This window comes from Cynara cardunculus (genome assembly GCF_001531365.2).
Source record: "Cynara cardunculus var. scolymus isolate 2C chromosome LG 10, CcrdV1, whole genome shotgun sequence".
Classification (NCBI taxonomy): Eukaryota; Viridiplantae; Streptophyta; class Magnoliopsida; order Asterales; family Asteraceae; genus Cynara; species Cynara cardunculus.
In genome coordinates, this window is record NC_037537.1 from 2,348,984 (window position 1) to 2,357,848 (window position 8,865).

The window sequence follows — 8,865 nt, forward strand, 5'->3', positions numbered from 1 at the left end:
AATGGTGAAGTCCGAGAGGAATGCCTTCAAAATAGATGGTGGAACTTAGTTTCAAAACACTGCTTGTTATAGCATTCCTATAGCATTGGCTACTAGAATTTGTGTTTGAGTCTCACCTAAAGTCTTACACCCTTGCTTCTTTTGTATATTATGTATTCTGTTTTAATTCACCTAAAAATTAAACAAAAGTCTTCAAAATCGTTATCTGAAATCATCTCTTTCATTGGACTCTAATTTAACTTTGGCTACAATCTCCGTGGACGATAATCCGGTACTTGTACCACTTTATTACTTGGAAATACGACGTTGGGCCGTATTGTATACTTGCTTTGTGGCTCAATTTTATTAAGTCTAAATGTGTGAAATATAACCGACCAGCCACAATATGTAATTCATGGTTTTATGGACCTTACAAAATTAAATTTGAAGATTTGATGTGTTTGCATTCAAAACATACTATGCTTCTACAAACACCTATAGTATAAGTCATTAACCCTAACAGGAGCAACAAGTGGTATAAAAATGGTTTCTTTAATCTCCTAAATAAGATTTGTAATGAGTTATACTTCCCAAGATAATAGGTCTTTTACAAAACCCCTTTGTTTTCAAAAACACAACTTTTCTATGTGGAAAAGTCATATGACTCTTTTTTTTAAGACGCTGACAGTCAAATTCCTAGCATCCTTAAAAATGGTCCATATGTGCCCAATGTGTTCATATCTGGTGATTGTGATGGAAATAACCAAGATGTTGGTCCAGAAGAAAGCGAATTGTCAAAGAACCAAACCAATTAAATAAAGAGGATAAGAAGCAAGTTTCTTTAGACACTAAGGGAAGAACCATCTTTATCATGTCTTTCCCAGATGATGTCTACCACTATATCATGAACTATTCTATTGCTAGAGATATGTGGAAATTGTTCTGTATGAAGGCACATTAGAAGTGAAGCAAAGTAAGAGGATAAGTCTCATTCGTCAATATAAGATCTTCATTTGTGGTAAGAATGATAATTTCACGGAGGTTTACCACATGCTCATATCTCTTCTAAATGTTCTTAAAACTTATGATAAAGTTTTTAGTGAAGTTGAAATTTTATGAAAATTTATGGGTTGTTTACCCTACTCTTTGGAAAACATTATTGTGTGTTTAAAAACTTCAAATGATCTTCAGCACATGCCATTAACTGTGCTGCATGGTATGTTTCACAATCATTAGCAAACCAAGTTTCTCAGAAAGAATGTTCTAAAAGATCTTAAAAGCAACAATATAACACTTATTTCTTCCGACTCCAAAAGGTTGTATCTATGTCAAAACCATCTTATGATACAAATTTTGATAAAAAAAATGTAAACTGACAAACATATCTCTGTTTTAATGATACAAATTTAACAATTGTTAGTGTTAGGGACCCAATCCTAACAATAATGAAATCACAGATACCCAATCCATAAAAATGTGAGGGACCAAATTCATATCTTTTATATAACTACAGGGACAATATATGTAATATACTCTTTAATCTTCTTGGAAAAAAGTTTAGAGTAAATTATAGATTTGGCCCCTACGGTTACAGTGGTCATAAAATCGAAATAAATACAAATATGGTACTTATGATTGACATTTTTGCATTAGTCTCACCAGCAGCCTGTTAAATCCTTCCATTAATGAAAGCACGTGCCCCTCACATGAGGGGCAATTTCTTCCTTTTGTCTTTTCCATTCTTTTTAATCACATTGCAAGAAAATCCTTTTAGTCCCCATCCCTCAACCGTCTTCTCATGATCGCCATCTTCAATTTCTCTCTCTAAACCCTTTTTTTCTTGGACGTCAAGATAATGTGATTATAATCTCATTCAAACCCTAAATCTATTCATGATGGTGGATTCAATATGGGATATTTGGAGCAACTACTGTGAAGAACATCAATATGTTGATGTTTATATTAAGTAGCTTACTCAAGTCAAAAATTAATTTTTTGAATCATTAGTTCATGTTCTTTGTAGTGTTGTTGAGTATTCATGTTTTCTTGATTGACGAGTACCCTATGTTATTTACCTAAAAGATTCATCATGGAGGGTTGATGGCATAAAATTATATGTGTTCACACAGTGGGCACAATGTCCCCATAATGACGGTGCAAGTGCACACCGACACTACAATCGCTACAAGCAATAAATTGGTAAAAATACTGAGATCGTATCCACAGGGATCAAACTTCAAAGTTTCAAGTAGTGAGTCGAGAATACACCGATTCAATTAGAGAAGAAGAAACATTTTAAGCGAGTTTGGATGATTATAACAGTTAAATAAAGACAATTAATTTAAAGAAAAATGTATGGGTGTAAGCATTATCTAAGACATCTGTAATAACCTCATGGTCAGAAATAAGTGTCACAAAAATGTCTATAAAAATCCCGATATCTAGAAGGTGATTTTTATAGACTGTGCCTACAAAGTTCTCACAAAGTCATCACTTTTGCCAACTCAAGACTTGTTGATTAAACTAAGTTGACCTTTAAGGATCGTAGCTCTACCAGTATGAAAATAAATGCTCAAATGGCTTTGTGACACCAATATTGACCGACATTTGAACCTTAGTTAAGATCATGCAAAAACCCTTATCTCTACATGGTCATAAAATCCTTTCTCAAATCTCCTTGTATCACTCAAGTCGTATTTTCAGATCCCCCCCATCTCTGGGTCAAAGATCTAATATTAACACTTATAAGTGATCATTCTATCCGCATGGAATTAAAGTCCCGACTCAAGTGATCAAGCCTAAGAGGTAGTAAAAATGGCAACACTCAAGTGTTGCCTACTAGTCTTAGATTTGGCTCATATCCACACCCGAAGAGGTGCTTAGATTATAATAAAAATAGAGAAAAAAGAAGAAAAGAAATACTTAAGTAATACTTTCATTAAAATAAAACCAGAATCTGTTACCACAACGGTGAGACCGTGGGCAGAAATTACATCAAAAAAAACTTACTACAAAAAAATTAAAAGCTAAAGACTAAAATTTTAAATGAAACTTAGAGATAATTCAACTAGAATATGGATTGTCTTGAATGGAACTCAAAGACTCTTTACATAGGGAGAAAAAGGATCGTGATGACACCCTTTTATCCAAAAGAAAGAAACACTTTTCAAATCTATTGCGCAATGAGGCCATCTTCCTTCTAATATCTTGTAGACTTCAGAATATCTTTCTCTCATAAGCTCCATGCATCATTTTGTCTTCAAGAAAATCTATCCAAAACATTCATCCTTATCCAACTAAATTTGAAATTTTCCTACTGTGGTGACATTATGGGCACGGTCTCACAGTTAATCAAAAAATGATGCGCATAACCATAGAAATATAAACTTTTATCCTTAATAGCTCCAAAAAAAAAAAAAAAAAACATGAACACATAAAATGAAAGCGCAAACTAAAATGGAATAAAACACACACAAATAATGAGTAAATAAGACTCAAAATGAGAGTTATCAAGGAATTTTCACCAAGGCTCATGGAAGGGTACATGTTGATGGTAAAATTAACTATATTGATTTAGTAGACAACGATCTTTTCTCTATGCATGAGTTACATGCAATTGATGGATGAAATATGGTATACAAACCTATACCCACTTTCTATCATTTTAGAAACCCTAAAATGGAGTTAGACTATGGTAGAGCATTAGAGGATGATAATGATGTGCTAAAAATGTTGACTCACATTCCTTAATCAAAACAAGTTGACATTTACACTAAGCATTGGAAGTTAAATGTGGGTACTTATTTTTCAATTCCAATCACTTCTAATATTGTGATAAATGACAATATAAGAGGACAAGCCCCCTAGGGATCTTGCAATTAAGGTTAAGGAGAGTAAGGGTCCAAATAAAATTAGTAAGGAAGCTGCAACTAAAAGTTATATGTGTAATGAGGGCAATGAAAGAGACTCAAAGAAAGGTAAGGGTCCTATAACTGAGCTCCTAGATGAAAGGGTTTTTTAGATGGAAGATTTTGATCCAACTTTTGGAGTAAATGTGGGTTCTTACCAAGCTACGGTGAGGGTAAAACAGTGGATGGGGGTAAAGAAGTGGATGAAAATGATATGAGTGATGGTAGTGAAGATGATAACTTTACTCTTGATGCAAATGATATTCTGGATGAAGTAGATGTAGACATGAGTGAGTAGAATCAGGGTTGTTCGTTTAGGAGACATTTCAGGAAAACTGATGAAAAATGTCCTTGGGTTATGCTCATATCCAAAGGTAAACATGAAAGTACATGAATGGTAAAAACCCGTAAGGACACACATGCTTGTATTGAAACCATATTTGTAAGGGCTTGCACAACTACTTTATTCTCCCAAGAGTTGACATAAACCCTACTGCATAACCTAGACATGCATGTTAGATCAATTGAATTGAGATGCAAAATAAATATTAGACGAAGTTTTAAGGGATGAAAGATTTTCGGGCAAAGGCATTGGCGAGGGGGTCGAAGACCAAGAAGTAAGTTACTTATACCAAGCATTCTTCTTACGGCACTTCAAAAGCTACATGGTGATTATAATAGAGCAATATACAGTGTTGAGAGACTACCTTGAGAAACTTCAAAGAACAAATGAAAGTACTACTGTGAAGTTAGCAGTTGAAGTTGACCTGAATCTAGCTATAGATACAAGAAGTTTTAAGAGGTTATATGTCTGCATAGGGGCCTTAAAGAAAGGGTTTAGAGTAGGATTGAGGGATTCTTGGTCTCGATGGATGCTTCAAGAAGGGACCCTTTCTTGGTCAAATTTTAACAGCAGTAGGATTGATGGTAACATTAGTACTTATCTACTTTTGTATGTCATTGTTGGGGCTGAAACAATATCATCATGGACATGGTTTCTAGAGTGTCTTAGAGATGATCTGGACGTGTTCACAAATTCTAGCTTCACTTTCATTGTTGATAGACAAAAGATATTCTTAATTCTTTGCTTATTTGCTTGATTCATGTTATCTAATTCCAACCGCTAATTATATGCTTATTTACTTGATTCATGTTATCAAATGTAGGGAATAATACATGCAATTGCAAAAGTATTCCCCTATGTAGAACATAGATATTGTGTACAACATATCCATGAAAATATAAGGTTGTTTGGAAAGGTAAACAATACAAAGACATATTATGGAAGTGTGCAACTACATCTACTATCCAACAGTATGATAGTGAGATTGACAAGATTAAAAAGCTTAATCCAACATGTTATGAAATGGCTTAGAAAATACTACCATATCACAGGACCAGGTCTCATTTCATAGGTAATATGTCTTTCATATATTTACAGAAGTAGGCTTTCAATATACTAGCTAATTGGTGTTTATATGCTTATAGGAAAAAGTTACACTTGTTTTGTTGAACAAAATATGTGTGTTATTCAACAAGCAACTATTGGATGAGAGATACAAACGTATATGCTCAACATTGGAGTATATACATGTTACTTGATGAAGAAAATAGAGAATGTACAGAAGGTAATGGAGAAGGTTGTTGGACTTCTAACACCAACAACAATCAAAATGTTGGAAGCAATTAAGAAAGAAGCTCTGGATTACAATATAGTTTAGAATGGAGTCTGCAAATGCCAAGTTAATGGTCCATGGATAGACTGGTGTGACGTAGATGTTAAAGAAAAAACATGTTCTTGCAAGCATTAGGAATTTACTCAAATCCATGCAAACATGTTATGGCTACCATATGGGAAATGGCAAAACAATATATGGAAAAGATGTTATTCCTGAAACATAGGTTCACCCATCATATTTCTTGAAAACATGGATGGAGATGCACTCTTTCAAGGTTCAACCTTGGATGGTCACACAATAGCTTTTTGGTAGGAACATATACTAGGTGCCTTATTTGGAAAAGCTTACTTGATGGTTGTTTTATGGTACAAAATACTTGATGAATGTTCTTTTGGTATAAAATATGATATGATGGTTGTATGGCATGACCTTGAATTGTAGTTAAAACGGTATGTCAATGAAATGGTTCAATTTAAGTTATTATGTTTGCCATTTATTGGTTTGTAGTTAAATTGGTATTTGATGGTTTCTTGCAATTAATTGGTTTGTATTTGTTTGCATTTACCCAAGATGAAAAGGTAAAATCCAACAGAAAACTACAATCACAATGAAAGTCAAAGATGAAGGTAAAATTATGTTTATTAACCAATACAAAAGCAAATAGTACATGTTAGTTACAAAAGATTGATCATGTGATGCCATTAATAGCGTAAATCAAAATATAGTTACTAAAACCACTCACAACAACTTAGGTCAACCAAGAAATAAATAAATTACAATTGTTCGAGCAGATACAAGTCCTTCATACCAGCTAAAGAATCCATAACTTCTTCCCTATCGAAATCAAAATCAAGGATTCTAACAGTTTGTGCAAACCACGAAAATAGGAAAATGAAAAAATTGTTACCATTCTTGAGCAACAGTAGAAGCGTCGTCTTGTATTTGTTGTTGTCCACAAAGTTTAAATGATACCAGAAGCACCACACTGACGACGAACCATCGTTTGTGAAAGATTGGTCTTCGTCAAGCAGGTTGGTGAAGAAATCGGGTGAGAGAAGGAAGAAAATGAGGTAAGATTAAATGAATCGTTGGATATGCATTAAAAAGAGAGGGAAGCGAAAAAAAAAGACAGAATTGCCCCTCATGGAAGGGGAATGCACTTTCATTAACGGAGGGATTTAACAAGTCGTTAGTGAGAGGGACTCAATGAGTGCCTTAATGTCAACTAGGAGTACCATATATGTATTTATTTTGATTTGGAACCACTATATGTAGAAAGTGTAAATCATAGGGACCAAACCCGTAATTTACTCAAAAGTTTAAGAGGTTTAAAATGTGAGTCGATTAAAATTCCCCTCATTCAATTGGAGTCGAAGGAAATAAAAATAATGGTTGTTACTAGAGGGGACGAAAATTATTGGATTTCCAAATATACGAGACAACTTTGATCATGTTTGGCAAACTAGTTGATAATTTAGCTTGTAGCTAATAAGCTAGCTTTTAGCTGATAGTTTAGGTGATAACAAATCATGTTTAGCTTAAACTAGTTGATAAACATGTAAAATTAATAAAAATGACATCTTGAAAAATTATTCCAAATTCGAATATTGCATAATATAATTTTAGAAATATCTATTAATATAATATGTTAATTAATACAAACAAGATATTAAAGAAAAATTAAATAATATAATATACTAATTAAAAGAATTTCAAATTGGATATATATATATATATATATATATTTGGATTTGTTAAAACCAGTTATAGAAAAAATCTATATTAATTTATGAGTTTAAATAACCATTACATATAATATGAATAAAAATAAAATTGGTCAACCTTACATATACTAAGTAATTAATAACTATATAAAAGTACAATTAATAATTAAGTTAAATATTTTATTAAAATCATTTAACACGGTTTATTATCTATGAAATAAAGAAGGTATAACTTAAATTTTTATGTAACTTACATAAACATTTTTAAATTTGTTATATTTGTTTTTTGATAACTAAATATAGAGAATAATAACTAAAAGAAAATAATATACAAGTAATTGATATGATTAATAATAATTCTAAATAATTAATAATTAATCTTAATGTATAACATATAATTAAAACTAATTAATTTTTCAATTAATAATAATTACTTTTTTTTATTATTTATTAATAGTTAATAGTCAATTTTTATTAAAGTTTATTTAAAATTAATAATAATAAATAACAATTAATATTAATAAGGAAAAAAGAACTCTTAAAATGTTACTCCAACTAGCTAATTATAAGATAACATATATCTATTCGAAAATATACTTAAAAAGTATATAAAATATCTTACAAGCTAGTTTATATTTACCAAACATAATTTTTATATAAATAAAATATTATGGTTTTTTATTATTGAAAATGACAAACATCAAGTAATTACAAGTACAAAATTTATCTATAGAAAATTAATTATATGAGTAAGGAGGTAACAACAAACATTATACCTTGTGGGACAAAGATGTATTACATTATAAAAATTGGAGTGGGGGAGGGGGCAAAAAAGACATTGTAAAGATTAGTAAGCCAAAAATGAAAATATTATTCATGAGAATGAAAAAGATTCTTGATATATTAACCAAACATTAACCAGCTATACTCGTTACAAGTTTATAGTACATTCTTAATTTCTAAGTGTTTTAATAGACCGTTTTATAGAACTTAATTTATAGGACCAAAATATAAAATGTTCTATCTAAAGGTATTGTAATAAGTTTATACGACATTTTTGAGCGTCTTAGCAAGTTTTCAAGGACGTTTCTAATACAAAGTGTCGTATTAGCAACTTTTATAGGACACTTTTGAGAAAATGTCCTATAAACTCAATTTTTTATAGGACACTTGTTTTTATAGGACATTTTTTCAAATAGTGTCCTATAAAGTTAATAATTGGACAATTTATATTAAAAGTGTCGTAAAAAACTTATTACGACATCAAAAAACGTCATATAAACTTATTAAAACACCTTTAGATAGGACACTTTGTTTTTTTGGTCCTATAAACTAAGTCCTATAAAGAGGTCTATTAGGACACTTAGAATTTGAGAGTGTCCTGTAAACCCGATTTTGTTGTAGTGAATACGAGATAAATTTAGACAAGAGGAATGAGTATTTTAACAACTTGACTTTAAAAAAACACCAACATGAGTCATGTCTCTTGCACCTAATGAGTAGAAAGATGCAGAGTGAGACAGAGCCTTTACTATATAAAACTAACTTCTTCCAAGCTTCAATCTACATCTCCCC